This window comes from Scyliorhinus torazame, chromosome 2 (assembly GCF_047496885.1).
Source record: "Scyliorhinus torazame isolate Kashiwa2021f chromosome 2, sScyTor2.1, whole genome shotgun sequence".
NCBI lineage: Eukaryota > Metazoa > Chordata > Chondrichthyes > Carcharhiniformes > Scyliorhinidae > Scyliorhinus > Scyliorhinus torazame.
The window spans coordinates 379,552,416-379,567,782 of record NC_092708.1 but is presented as its reverse complement, the minus strand read 5'-3'; the positions used below and the strand labels follow the sequence as shown (position 1 = coordinate 379,567,782).

The 15,367-nt window shown below is 50.4% G+C and overlaps 1 non-coding gene across 1 annotated transcript; it reads right to left on the bottom strand.

Moving 5' to 3' along the window:
• Positions 1 to 14,389: 14,389 nt before the first annotated feature.
• LOC140408047 (U2 spliceosomal RNA) lies at positions 14,390 to 14,575 on the bottom strand. The gene has a single exon (XR_011939993.1). It is a non-coding gene; the product is annotated as a U2 spliceosomal RNA (small nuclear RNA).
• Positions 14,576 to 15,367: the final 792 nt, after the last annotated feature.

Here is a 15,367-nt window from a genome sequence, read left to right as displayed (position 1 = left end):
CGGGGCTTTTCACGGTAACTTCATTTGAAGCCTACCTGTGACAATAAGCGATTTTCATTTCTTACATTCACTTATATACTCAAGAGACTCCTCGTGGTCAGTCATGACATCACTACACCCCTGCACATCCCATCAGTACAGAGACCATTCGGCCCATCAAGTCTGCACCAATTTTTTGAATGAGCACTCTACCCCTGCCCACTCCCCCTCTATCCCTGTAACCCCATAACCGAACCTGCACATCCCGGACACTAAGGACAATTTAGCATAGCTGATCCACCTAACCTGCACATCTTTGGACTGTGGGAGGAAACAGGAGCACCTGGAGGAAACCCACGCTGACACGGGGAGAACGTACAAACTCCACACAGTCACCAAAGGCCGGAATTGAACGCGGGTTTCTGGTGCTCTGAGGCAGCAATGCTAATTATTGTGCCAACATGACGCCTGTGCTGTCTTCGTCCGGAACCTTCTGTGGTTGGGACCAAGACGGTTGCTCCTTTGCACCACTCTCCCAATGCTATGCTGATTTATAGCGTTACGAGGAGCAAGCTGACAATGTTGCAAACATAGGTCTCTTTAAGAGTAGACCTGGGCTTCGGAGTGAGCACTGCAGTCAATAGATAGCTGCCTCAGATCGATGGCCGCTCTCTCACATCAGCCTGGGTGCTGTGTGTGCCCTCAGCAACTGATAAAGGCGGGCATCAGGTGGCAGTCCTGGCTATAAGTATTTTATGGTTTGGGTTTGATAAGGTCATGAATTATCTTTTGAAAAAGGAGCTTGTGTAAAACTGAGGGAGGTGCAGCTGCTACTGAAAGGAGAGAGGAATGTTCATGAAGTATTGTGAATGTGTCAGCTGTGGGACAATCAGAATCTTGCTTCACAGTTGGCTAGAAGAGAAGAGCGAGAGACTATAGATCGGAAGGGAGGGAAATGAAAATGAAAATGGATGGAGTGGAATCTGCAGTTACAGGATAAATAGTTTGTGCTCAGAAAGTGCGAGGTTTTCGTAATAATATGCCAGCAGCCAAGTGAGGAAATGGAGGCCGCAAGGGGAGATTTGATGGGCCGAATGGCCTTTCTCACCCAATGGGCGGGATTCTCCGACCCCCCGCCGGGTCGGAGAATCGGCAGGGGCTGGCGTGAATCCTGCCCCTGCCGGTTGCCGAATTCTCCGGCTCCGGATATTCAGCGGGGGTGGGAATCGCGCCGCGCCGCTTGGTGGGCCCCCCCCCCCACCCACCGGCGATTCTCCCGCCCGCGATGGGCCGAAGTCCCGCTGCTGGAATGCCTGTCCCGCCGGCGAGAATCAAACCACCTCTCTTACCGGCGGGACAAGCGGCGCGGGTGGGCTCCGGTGTCCTGGGGGGGGCGCGGGGCGATCTGGCCCCGGGGGTGCCCCCACGCCAGCCTGGTCCGCGATCGGGGCGCACCGATCGGCGGGCGGGCCTGTGCCGTGGGGGCACTCTTTTCCTTCCGCCTTCGCCATGGTCTCCACTATGGCGGAGGCGGAAGAGACCCCCTCCACTGCGCATGCGCGGGGATGCCGTGAGCGACCGCTGACGCTCCCACGCATGTGCCGCACGGCAAAGTCATTTCCGCGCCATCTGGCAGGGCATCAAAGGCCTTTCCCGCCAGCTGGCGGGGCGGAAATCAGTCCGGCGCGGGCCGTGCCCTTCAAGGTGAGGGCTCGGCCTCTCAAGATGTGGAGAATTCCGCACCTTTGGGGCGGCGCGATGCCGGACTGATTCGTGCCGTTTTTGGCGCTGGTCGGCGGACATCGCGCCGATTGCAGAGAATCCCGCCCCTATCTTTTCTCACCGACTGATATCAATATTCACACCAGCCGATGTTTCGGGGCGAGCCCAGTCTGGGCCTTGGCGTATATCTTCGGGGATTGAGAAATTGGTTAAGAATAGAACTGGTAGGGCAGCACGGTGGCTCAGTGGTTAGCACTGGGACTGCGGTGCTGAGGATCTGGGTTCGAATCCCGGCCCTGGATCACTGTCCGTGTGAAGTTTGCACATTCTCCCCGTGTCTGCGTGGGTTTCACCTCCACAACCCAAAGGTGTGCAGGTTAAATGGATTGGCTATGCTAAATTGCCCCTTAATTTATTTTTAAAAAAGAATATAACTGGTGGCTTCAGGCAACTGATTACAGCTGTAGAGATGATACGTGACTGTGTGAGGTCTCCATTGAAATACTTCCATAGCGAAAGATCAAAAAGGATTTGCTTTTGCCTTAAAGGAATACTGGAGTGCTGCTGGGGGAGGGGCGATGGGGAGATATTGCTGAACTTGTGAGGGCAGCAGGGGGCCGGCTGACAAATTCCTTTGTCGCTGGAGAATGGGGGTGGGGGAGGGGTGGGCAGGCCCATGGATGAAGGAAGCCTCCATACTTTCCTCTTCTCTGGAAAGCTTCAATGAAGATTCAGATTATTTGGAGGGAACAGGATTCAGAGCAGAACGAGGAAAAATAACCCAAGTTTCAGATGCGAGTAAGGACGGTGCATCTATTTTTCAGTGACGATGGGGAGTGGGGAAGAAAGTGGAGGGACATCATGCAACCTGTTAAGATGTTTAAATGTAGGAATTGATTCTGTGTCAAATTGGAGAGTGTGGTCAGAGAGTGAAGAGTCCTTCCTCTGAGGAAGGGGCGTAAGGAAGAATACGTTTATGTTTCAAGCATTACCTCTTTTTACAGAACAAAGAAACAAAGGCCTGAATTTTATTTAATTTTTAACCCCAGGGAGGGTTTTTAGGCGGGGCGGAACGAGGTGGGAAATTGAAGGGACAGGATTCCCGTCCTGCCCAGCCTGACCTCACAATGAGTTTACACTGGGGCAGGCAAGGCCTCAGATGGGGAGCTGCCACCCTTGTCCCAATTGAGGATCATAAGTGGCCAATTATTGGCCACTGCAGGGCTGTTTCCCAGCCTCAATCTTTAGGGTGGTGGGCAGATTGAAGCCCTGTGGGGAAGGCTGGAAATAATTCAGATTATTTTCCTGCTATGCCAGGATGTGGTGGGGGGTGAGCATGGGGATACCTCCATCAGAAGCCCTCTTATAACCAGGAATTCCCTCCTCCCCCACACACCATATAATACCCAGTGGCCTCTGGACCTCCCTCCCATCCCGCTCCCTCCTCTGGGATTCCGATCGCTCCCACCTCATCCAATCAGATTGATTGGCATCTCCCTGAGGCAGGACTTCCTCACAAATTGAAAAGTAGTCTCAGCAATGGTGGAAATACAGATCGCTGGTTGTAAAAGCCTGTCTAGTTCACTAATGTCCTTTAGGAAAGGAAATCTGCCGTCCTTACCCGGTCTGGCCTACATGTGACTCCAGACCCACAGCAATGTGGTTGACAGGGCATCATGGTGGCGCAGTGGTAGCACTGCAGTCTCACGGCGCCGAGGTCCCAGGTTCGATCCCAGCTCTGGGTCACTGTCCGTGTGGAGTTTGCACATTCTCCCCGTGTTTGCGTGGGTTTCGACCCCACAACCCAAAGATGTACAAAGTAGATGGATTGAACAGGCTGAATTGCCCCTTAATTGGAAAAAATGAATCGGGTACTCTAAAATTTTTTTTAAAGCAATGTGGTTGACTCTTTTTTTTTTGATAAACAATTTTAATGAGGTATTTTTTGGCTTTGTAAACAGCAGAATTACAGAACGAGAAAACAAAAGGACTGTACAGTAAACAAAATACAAGAGCAATTGCCGTAACCCGCCCCACCCAGATCTGCCTAATTGACCCCCGATACTACATTCCCCTAACCACCACCCCCGCCTGCTGACGATCATTGTCCACAAAGAAGTCAATGAATGGTTGCCACCTCCGGGCGAACCCTAACAACGACCCTCTCAAGGCGAACTTGATTTTCTCCAAGCCCAGGAAACTCGCCATGTCTGACAGCCAGGCTTCCGACTTCGGGGGGTTTGAGTCCCTCCAAGCTAGAAGTATCCGTCTCCGGGCTACCAGGAAACCAAAGGCCAAACCTTCGGCCTTTTTATCCCCTGGACTTCCGTGGCCTCTGAAACACCAAAAATCGCCACCTCTGGACCCATTGCCACCCTTATGTTCAATACCCTAGACATGACGTCCTCAAACCCCTGCCAGTATCTCCTAAGTTTTGGACACGCCCAAAACATGTGGAAATGGTCTGCCGGTCCTCTCAGACACTTTACACACCTGTCCTCTACGCCAAAGAATCTGCTCAGCCAGGACACTGTCATGTGGGCCCGGTGAGCGACCTTAAATTGAATCAGGCTGAGCCTGGCACATGTTGCAGTCCCATTAACCCTGCACAGCGCGTCCACCCACAGGCCTTGCCCAATCTCCCCTCCCAACTCCTCCTCCCATTTATGCCTAAGCTCCTCGGTCTGCGTCTCCTCTGCCCCCATGAGCTCCTTGTAAATATCCGAGACACTTCCCTCCCCCACCCATCCTCTAGACACTACCCTAGCTTGGATCCCCCTTCATGGCAAGAATGGAAAAGATGGCACCTGCCTACGCAAAAGGTCCCGCACCTGAATATACCGGAATTCATTCCCCCTCGTCAACCCAAACTTGGCCTCCAGCGCCCTCAAGCTAGGGAAGCTCCCTTCCAAAAACAAATCTCCCATCCGCTCAATCCCCGCCATCCACCATATCCGAAACCCCCCGTCCAACTACCCATGGGCAAACCAATGGTTGTCACATATCGGGGGACCAGACCGATGCTCCTGTTGCTCCCACGTGCCTCCTCCACTGTCCCCAGATCCGAAGGGCCGCCACCACTACAGGACTGGTGGAGAAGCGCGCCGGCGGGAATGGCAGAGGCGCCGTCACCAACACCACCAGACTGGTACCCTTACATGAGGTTGCCTCCACCCACTCCCATGTCGACCACCCCCTACCCCGCACCACCCACTTCCTTGTCATGGCTATGTTAGCTGCCCAATAATAGTTGCTGAAATTCGGCAGTACAAGCACCCCTTCCCCCTGGTCCCGCTCGAGCATCACCCTCTTCACTCGCGGGGACTTGCCCGCCCATACAAAGCCCAAAATGATCTTGCTTACCCTCTTAAAAAAGGAACGTGGAATGAAAATGGGGAGACACTGGAACACGAATAAGTACCTCAGGAGGACCATCATTTTAACTGTCTGTAATTTCCCAGCTAACGACAGCAGGAGCGCATCCCACCTCCGAAACTCCCCTCGCATTTGATCAACCGGCCGGGAGAGGTTCAGCTTGTGCAGTCGACCCCAATCCCGCGCCACTTGTATTCCCAGGTACCTGAACTGTCCCCACTAACCGGAACAGCAGCTCCCTCAGCCGGTCCCCGTGGCCCCTCTCCTGAACTACAAACATTTCACTTTTTGTCATATTCAATTTGTACCCCGAAAACCGGCCGAATTCCCCCAGGGTCGCCATGATTCCATCCATCCCCGCCATCGGGTCCGAAACGTACAAAAGCAGGTCATCTGCATACAATGAAACCCTATGCTCCACCCAGCACCCCCCCCCCCCCCCGCCCCGAACCAGCCCCTTCCAACCCTCTGAAGCCCTCAGAGCAATTGCCAACGGCTCTATAGCTAACGCAAACAGCAGTGGGGAGAGGGGGCACCCCTGTCTCGTCCCGCGGTGCAGTCTAAAATAGTCGGAAGTCGTCCTGTTTGTCCTCACACTCGTCTCCAGGACCTGATATAGCAGCCTGACCCAGTCGGTGAAACCCACCCCAAATCCAAACCGTCCCAGCACCTCCCATAAGGATTCCCACTCAACCTGGTCAAATGCCTTCTCAGTGTCCATTGCCACCACTACCTCCACCTCCTTTCCCTCTGGGGCATCACGATCACATTGAGCAATCTTCTTGTATTCGCCACCAGTTGCCTACCTTTAACGAACCCTGTTTGATCCTCCCTAATAACACTCAGCACACAATCCTCAATCCTAGTGGCCAAAAGGTTTGCCAGCAGTTTGGCATCCACGTTAAGAAGGGAGATCGGCCTATAAGACCCTCACGACTCCGGGTTCTTGTCCCGTTTTAAAATCAAGGAGATGGTAGCCTGCGACATGGTCTGGGGCAACACCCCTCTGTCCCTTGCCTCATTAAAAACCTTGACCAGCAGCGGCCCCAACATCCCGGAGAAGTTTTTATAAAATTCTACCGGGTACCCATCCGGCCCCGGGGCTTTAGCTGACTGCATGGCCTTTAAGCCCTCTAATATCTCCTCCGCTCTGATCGGGGCGCCCAGCCCTTCTACAAGCTCCCTGCCCACTTTTGGGAATGCCAGGCCGTCTAAGAAGCATCTCATCCCCTCCAGCCCCTCGGGGGGCTTCGAGCTATCGAGTTTGCTATAAAAGTCCTTGAAAGCTCTGTTCACACCTGCCGCATCCCCAACCAAGTTACCACCTCCATCCACCACTTTACCTATTGCCCTAGCCGCCTCCCTCTTTCTGAGCTGCTGAGCCAGCATCCTGCTGGCTTTCTCTCCATGTTCATATACCGCACCCCTCGCCTTTCTGAGCTGCTCCACTGCCTTACCCGTGGACACCACCCCAAACCCCACCTGCAGCCTCCTCCGTCCCCTCAAGAGCTCCGCACTCGGGGTCCCAGCATAGCTCCTGTCAATCTGCAGGATCTCTGCTAACAGTCGGTCCGTCTCTGCCCTGCCCGTCTTGTCCCTATGAGCCCGGATTGAAATCAGCTCCCCTCTCAGCACTGCCTTGAGCGCCTCCCACACCACCGCTGCTGAGACTTCCCCCGTACCTGCAGGTAGTTTTGTATACACTTCCTCACCTTCTTGCACACCCCCTCATCCGCCAGCAGCCCCACATCCAGCCTCCACTGCGGGCGCTGGAAGCTCTCTTCACTCACCTGTAGCTCGACCCAGTGCGGGGCATGGTCGCAAATGGTGATTGCACATCCACCACCCCTGTCAGTAGATCCCTCAGCTCTTTTCCCATTGCTGACACTCTGCCCGTTTTTGAGCACGACCGGTCCAGGCCTGGATCCATAACTGTATTGAAATCCCCTCCCATAACCAGCTTGTGGGAATCCAGGTCGGGTATCTTCCCCAGCACCCTCTTTATGAAATCCGCATCATCCCAGTTTGGCGCATATATGTTGACCAGGACCACCTTCCTCCTTTCCAGCTTACCACTAACCATAACGTAGCGACCTCCCCCATCCGAAACAATACTCCCCACCTCAAACTGCACCGCTTATTCACCAGAATCGCGACCCCCCTGGTCTTAGTATCTAGTCCAGAGCGGAATACCTGACTAACCCAGCTCTTCCTCAACCTAATCTGGTCCGCTACCTTCAGGTGACTCTTTACTGCCCTCTGCAATGGTCCAGCAAACCCCTCAGTTCAAGGGCACTTAGGGATGGGTAACAAATGCTGGCTCAGCCCAGCGATGCCCACATCTCATGAAAGAATTTTTATAAAGGTCTCCGGTTTCTTTTGAAGATAGGGAGACAGCATGTGAAGAAAAAGAGCTATTAACAATATCAGTTAGTGGGGAGGGGGACTGGGGGGCTGTGTATGTTAGCTATGTTGGCTGGGTGTGGTTGTTGGTTGGGTTACTTTGTTGTTTTTCCTCTTGAAATTGTTGTTAAAAATTTATAAATGCTTTAATTGAATGTTTTTTTTAATATCAGCTAACATGGGAGCCGGAAAGGGCAATTTGTTGGCCAGCAGGTTAATGGGGGTAGGATAGAGGAAGCATTAGGTGGGTTTCATGGACAATGTGAGAGTCATGAGATAGGAGAGAAAGTCGAGAGTGATATGGATTCAAAATGCAAAACTGGAAGTTGGGGGGCGCTGCTTTGCTGGAGTTGGTCTTCAGAGGAAGCTTGGACCTGTGGGCTAGGAGCGGTATGACAGAGGCAACTGATCGGATGGCCTTGATCTTAGTGATAGAGCGTTGCCACCGAGTGAGGGGCGATCCATGAGCTCCTTGCACTTTTTGGTGACAGGGGAGGAGTCAGGAGTGAAAAGAACTGGGGGATTATCTTTGTGCCTCAGCATGATCCTGGATTCGTGATCTGTTGTAGCAGACAGGAGTCGGACCTTGATAGCGATGTGATCCAGCCAATTCTGGACATAAATGGCTAAACCAGTCGTCCGCCAGTTCAAGCCTGCTTCTCTTGGACTTATGGGAGTGGAGATAATGGGGGTGGGGGGGGCGGATTGGTCCGTGTGAGAGAGAGCAATGCTTTAGTGGGGACAAAGAGAATGAGGGTAAGGATACGTCTAACAAATCAGTAGCTGCAGATGTAATGTGGATCGGAGGGCCAGAGGTGGATCAATTCACTTAATTTCCCAAAAAACAAATTGATACCAGGTGCACAAGAGCTGTGTCCCAGTATTCATGGGGGCTGACTGTTAGATGGGCTTTGCTCCCCCACGGACCATGGTGACAATATTCTTGGCTCACTGTCCTCCTGTTGGAGCAGACCTTTTCTGTTTCGGCGGACGATTCCCACTGTAGCTTCTACTTTGACTGAAGAAACATCCCAGCTCCGCAAGTTTCAGGAAGTTAAATCCATTTTTTGCTGGGTGTGGGGATGTGGAAAGAAGTTGGAAGAACATCATCCAATCGGGTGAAACAGTACAAATGAAGAGAGTGATTCTGAAATTCGAGAGCGTTATCGCAAAGTGAGTAATCAGACCTTAAAAAGGGGACAGAACTGGTGGCAGAGTAGTTTGTGTTTCAATCAATATCTGTTTTTAACGGGACAAAATACAGCTGCTCTGAGCCCGGCCGAGAACCATAAGATTGTGTACATTGTGGTAATCGATTAACCAAATGATAAACTTGTTTGTTGACTTTTATCTCTGTACCTTTCTGGTGTTGAGGAATGATCGCCGTGATATTAGTCTGGTATCATTCTGACCACTGATTTCAGCACAAATTAATACCTCAGTTAAAATAACACAGGAATGTCAGGTGTAGCATTGCTGCCTCACTTCGCCGAGGTCCCAGGTTCAATCCCAGCTTTAGGTCACTGTCCGTGTGGAGTTTGCACATTCTCCCCGTGTCTGCGTGGGTTTCGCCCCCACAACCCAAAGATGTGCAGGGTAGGTGGATTGGCCACGCTAAATTGCCCTTTAATGGGGAAAAATGAATTGGCTACAACAAATTTATTTAAAAAAAGGAATGTCAGGTGAATGTGCTCGGGGGGGGGGGGGGGGGTGGGGGGCATTTGTCAGCTGACAGCTAAGCATTGGTCACGAGATTGATAACATAATAGTGTAGATTGTCCAAAAACAGCTCTTTATTAGAAACTGTGGTAGAAGTTTATAATCTGCATCACATTGTGACTGCTCACATCACGGAGTCATAGAGAGAGAGAGTCGTAGAATTTACAGTGCAAAAGGAGGTCATTCGGCCCATCCAGTCTGTACCGGCCTTTGGAAAGAGCACCCCACTTAAGCCCACACCTCCACCCAGTAACCCCATCACCCCAGCTAACCCTTTTGGACACTAAGGGGCAATTTATCATGGCCAATCCACCTAACCTGCGCATCTTTGGACTGTGGGAGAAAACCGGAGCACCCGGAGGAAACCCACGCAGACACGGGGACAGACAGTGAACCAAGCTGGGAATCGAACCTGGGACCCTGGAGCTGTGAAGCAATTGTGGTAACCACTGTGCTGCCATGCTGCCTTACTCCACTAGGTTCTCTATCTCCCTCCTGAATTCTGACTCGTCGTTGTTCAAGAACCGACCCACTACAGTCGTGTCGTCAGCAAACTTGCAGATGTAGTTGGAGGCACATTTTGCCACACTGTCGTGTGTGTATAGAGAGTATAGGTGGAAGGGCTCAGTATGCAGCTTTGGAAAGCCCCGATATTGAGGACATTCATGGAGGAGATGTTGTTGTTTATTCTTACTGATTGTGGTCTGTGGGTCAGAAAGTCAAGGATCCAGTTGCAGAGTGAGGAGCCAAGTACTAGGTTTTGAAGCTTTGATATGAGTTTGGCTGGGATTATGGTGTTGAAGGCGGAGTTGTAGTCAATAAACCGGAGTCTGATGTAGGAGTCCTTGTTGTCGAGATGCTCCAGGGATGAGAGCAGGGCCAGGGAGATGGCATCTGCTGTGGACTGGTTGCGGTGGTTTGCGAATTGCAGTGGATCTAGGCATCCTGGGAGTATGGAGTTGATATGCCTCATGACGCACTTCATTCCGATCGATGTCAGAGCCACCGGAGGGTAATCACTGAGGCGCGTTGCCTGGTTCTTCTTTGGCACCGCGGTGTATGATGGTGGTCTTCTTGAAGTAGGTGGGGACCTCGGAACGGAGTAGGGAAAGGTTGAAGATGTCCGCGAACACATCTGCCAGCTGGTCCACGCAGGCTCTGAGCGCACGACCAGGGACCCCGTCTGGGCCTGTTGCCTTCCGAGGGTTCACGTTCTGGAAGGCCAATCTGACTTTGCAAGTTGTGACGGTGGGTATGGGTGTGTCCGGGGCTGCTGGGGCAGTCGACAGCGGATTGATGGTTTCATCGAACATAAAACATACAGTGCAGAAGGAGGCCATTCAGCCCATCGCGTCTGCGCCGACCCACTTCAACCCTCACTTCCACCCAACCCTGTAACCCAGTAACCCCTCCTAATCTTTTTGGTCACTAAGGGTAATTTATCACGGACAATCCACCTAACCTGCACGTCTTTGGACTGTGGGAGGAAACCGGAGCACCCGGAGGAAACCGGGGAGAATGTGCAGACTCCGCACAGACAGTGACCCAGCGGGGAATCGAACCTGGGATCCTGGAGCTGTGAAGCCACAGTGCTATCCACTTGTGCTACCGTGCTACCTGCTCGAACCGGGATAGAATGGATGACAGGTGGAATTGTGAGACTTGCTAAGATGAAAAAGGAAGCATCGGCAACTTAAAACTGAGGAGGCTTTGGAGGAATATCGGCAAAGTAGGACAAATCTCAAACGCGCAATAAAGAGGGCTAAAAGGGGTCATGAAATATCTTTGGCTAACCGGGTTCAGGAAAATCCCAAAGCCTTTTATTCGTATATACGGAGCAAGAGGGTAACTAGAGAAAGGGTTGGCCCACTCAAAGACAAAAGAGGGATTTTATGCGTGGGGTCAGAAGAAATGGGTGAGATTCTTAATGAGTACTTTGCATCGGTATTCACCAAGGAGAGGGACATGACGGATGTTGAGGCTAGGGATGGATGTTTAAATACTCTCGGTCAAGTTGGCATAAGGAAGGGGGAGGTTTTGGGTATTCTAAAAGGCATTAAGGTGGACAAGTCCCCAGGTCCGGATGGGATCTATCCCAGGTTACTGAGGGAAGTGAGGGACAAAATAGCTGGGGCCTTAACAGACATCTTTGCAGCATCCTTGAGCACGGGTGAGTTCCCGGAGGACTGGAGAATTGCTAATGTTGTCCCTTTGTTTAAGAAGTGTAGCAGGGATAATCGAGGGAATTATAGACCTGTGAGCTTGATGTCAGTGGTAGGCAAACTGTTGGAGAAGATACTGAGGGCTAGGATCTATTCACATTTGGAAGAAAATCTATTCACATTTGGAAGAAAATAGACTTATCAGTGACGGGCAGCATGGTTTTGTGCAGGGAAGGTCATGTCTTACAAACCTAATAGAACTCTTTGAGAAAGTGACAGAGTTAATTGATGAGGGCAGGGCTGTAGATGTCATATACATGGATGTCAGTAGGGCGTTTGATTAAGTTTCCCATGGCAGGTTGATGGAAAAAGTGAAGTCGTATGGGGTTCAGGGTGTACTAGCTAAATAGATAAAGAACTGGCTGGGCAACAGGAGACAGAGAGTAGTAGTGGAAGGGGGTGTCTCAAAATGGAGAAAGGTGACTAGTGGTGTTCCACAGGGATCCGTGCTCGGACCACTGTTGTTTGTGATATACATAAATGATCTGGACGAAGGTATAGGTGGTCTGATTAGCAAGTTTGCAGATGATACTAAGATTGGTGGAGTTGCAGATAGTGAGGAGGACTGTCAGAGAATACAGCAAAATATAGATAGATTGGAGAGTTGGGCAGAGAAATCGCAGATGGAGTACAATCCAGGCAAATGTGAGGTGATGCATTTTGGAAGATCTAATTCAAGAGCAACGCAGGTCGATAGAGTGGTCAAGAAGGCATACAGCACGCTTGCCTTCATCGGACGGGGTATTGAGTACAAGAGTCGGCAGGTCATGTTACAGTTGTATAGGACTTTGGTTAGGCCACATTTGGAATAGTGCGTGCAGTTCTGGTCGCCACATTACCAGAAGGATGTGGGTGCTTTAGAGAGGGTGCAGAGGAGGTTCACTAGGATGTTGCCTGGTATGGAGGGTGCTAGCTCTGAAGAAAGGTTGAGTAGATTAGGATTGTTTTCGTTGGAAAGACGGAGGTTGAGGGGGAACCTGATTGAGGTCTACAAAATTATGAGAGGTATGGACAGGGTGGATAGCAACAAGCTTTTTCCAAGAGTGGGGATATCAATTACAAGGGGTCACGATTTCAAGGGGAGAGGGGGAAAGTTTAAGGGAGATGTGCGTGGAAAGTTTTCTATGCAGAGGGTGGTGGGTGCCTGGAACGCTTTGCCAGCGGAGGTGGTAGAGGCGGGCACGATAGCATCATTTAAGATGCATCTAGACAGATATATGAACGGGCGGGGAACAGAGGGAAGTAGATCCTTGGAAAATAGAAGACAGGTTTAGATAAAGGATCTGGATTGGCGCAGGCTGGGAGGGCCGAAGGGCCTGTTCCTGTGCTGTAATTTTCTTTGTTGTTTGTTCGTTCTTTGAGTTCATCGGGGAGGGATGTGCTGCTGCTGCTGCTGGAGATACTGCGCGGCTTCACTTTGTTTTGTTGTTTAGGCCTAGCTACAACCGCTGAGAGTCTGTAACGCTAGTCTGAGACTGTCGTTATGTGTGATATTGTGAATATGTTGATTAAGCAATGGTGAAGCAATGATTTCCGGTTAGGGACATTTGAGGGTGGTTTAGGAGTGTGATAAGAGTGGGGGGAGGGGGAAGAAGGTGTTTTTTAACGTGTTAGTGGGTGTTGTCAGACTTTTGTATGTGGTGGGCGATGGAAGAATTTGTAAGAGTGAATAGGTGGGCCAGGTGGGAGGGAGGTGTGTTTGGTTATGCTGCGCACTGTAATAATATAATCAGGGCTTAGTTTTAAGGTTGATTAAATTGGATATCTTAAATTAAAGAATTGGCCACTTTAAAAACCACGTCTGCAGAAGCCTGCAGAATCCGAATATACGAAACTCAGACTGGCTGCGGGGGGAGGGGGGCATGTCTGGAGCAGCAGCTGAAAACCCTTCAGGTGATCCATCGCACCTACTTGAGATGCATTGTCCTATTGTCCACAGTTGCTGATAATCCATCGCTCCTCCCAGGGCGGCCTCAGGTGCCCTGTCAACAGGTCATCAACCAGACCATTGGGCAATGGGGTCCTGCCTTCTGAGACTCCATTGGCCGAAGGCCAGGGGCAGGTGGAGAAAGGATAAAAATAGGCATTTCCAGCCAGACATCGCACGAGGAAAGACTCGAAGCAAAAGGCTGGAAGCTGGGTGTGTGAGGTGACCTTGACCAGACCAACATTCAGCGAGAATCACCTTTGCAAAGAGGAAGCAGAGGGACTCAGGGAGCAGATCTACAGGTTATCAAACCACCTTTGCGGGTAGGATAGACGATTCCTGGGTGTTTCTTGTATATAGAGTGGGTAATTTATGGATTAACTACATTTAATAAAGTGTGTTTCATTATATCTGTCTCTGTACTTTGTAATACTCATACTGGGTAAAGTTTAATGAAGGAGCTGGTCGAAGTATCTGAATTGATTTAGATACAAGAGCGCTTTGGCAAGGCAGCGTGAGGGGTAGTTAAGGTGTTGTGCAAAGCAAAGCGGTGAGGGAGTGTGGTGCGTTTAGTGTGTGGGATGTGGAAAATGAGCATTAATTTTGTTGTGATTGACTGGAGGATGATCAGAAAAGAGTATAAAGTGGAGAAGTGTAACTGTGCTCAAGCTATTTTTAGACTTTGAAATTCCCCATGTGGGGGGGGTGCAAGGTTCGCGGAGATACTGGAATAGTGTGTGGCATATGGAGAATGGGCATGAATTTTAGTGTGATTGAGTAGAGAATTGTAAGAAAAGGCATAAAGTAGAGAATTGCATGTGCATGCTTGAAGTGTTTTTGTACTTTGAAATTCCCCATAGAGGAGGGTTTTTTGGAGCAGGGAGATGGAATAGGGTTGGTGGAGATACTGGAATCGTGTGTGGGATGTGTATAATGGGCATGAATTTTTGTGTGTAGTCGGTAATTGTAAGAAAGGGGATAAAGTGTAGCTGTGCCTGTGCATGCTTGAAGTGTTTTTGTACTTTGAAATTCCCCATAACGGGGTTTGTGCACCGTTCTCGGAGATACTGCAATACGGAGTCGATGCGTGGAGTGGACGGAGCAAGCCCCTATTCCATCTCCCTGCTCCAAAAATCAATTTAATATATGCTCCCCAGATAAGGGACGTATCAGATATTAAACTGATAAGAACAGATTTAAAAAAACATTTTTTAATTAAAAAAAATATACTTTATTCATAAAATTTATCATAAGCATTACAGAACATTTCGAATTGTCTTGACTGTACATTTCCGTCAGAGTTACACATTGCTTTGACTTCCATTCAATTTTGATATTATCATACACATATCACTCTTTACATTACAATTCCTCTTAAATATTTACATTGTCATGTTTGTTTTATACATTGGAGTGTTGGTGGCCCAGACCGAGGGGCTTTACACTGTTACCCGCCCCTCGGTGTACATTTGCTGGAAAGACCTTACACAGTGGTCTTTCCCCATTGCGCCTTGGCGGCTGCTGCCCCAAGCTTGAGTGCGTCCCTCAGCACGTAGTCCTGGACCTTGGAATGTGCCAGTCTGCAACACTCGGTCGAGGACAATTCTTTGCACTGGAAGATCAGCAGGTTTCGGGCAGACCAAAGAGCGTCTTTCACCGAGTTGATGACCTTCCAGCAGCAGTTGATATTTGTCTCGGTGTGTGTCCCTGGAAACAGTCCGTAGAGCACAGAGTCCTGTGTCACAGAGCTGTTCGGGATAAACCTTGACAAATACCACTGCACCTCTCTCCAGACCTTCTTTGCAAAGGCACATTACATTCCACAAGGTGTGTGACCGTCTCATTTCCCCCACAGCCACTCCGAGAGCAGGGTGCATTGGCGCAGAGCCTTCGGGTGTGCATGAAGAATCTGACAGGGAGGGCCCTTCTCACCACCAGCCAAGCTAGGTCTTGGTGCTTGTTTGAAAGTTCTGGTGATGAGGCGTTCTGCCAGATGACTCTGGCAGTCTGCTCAGGGAAC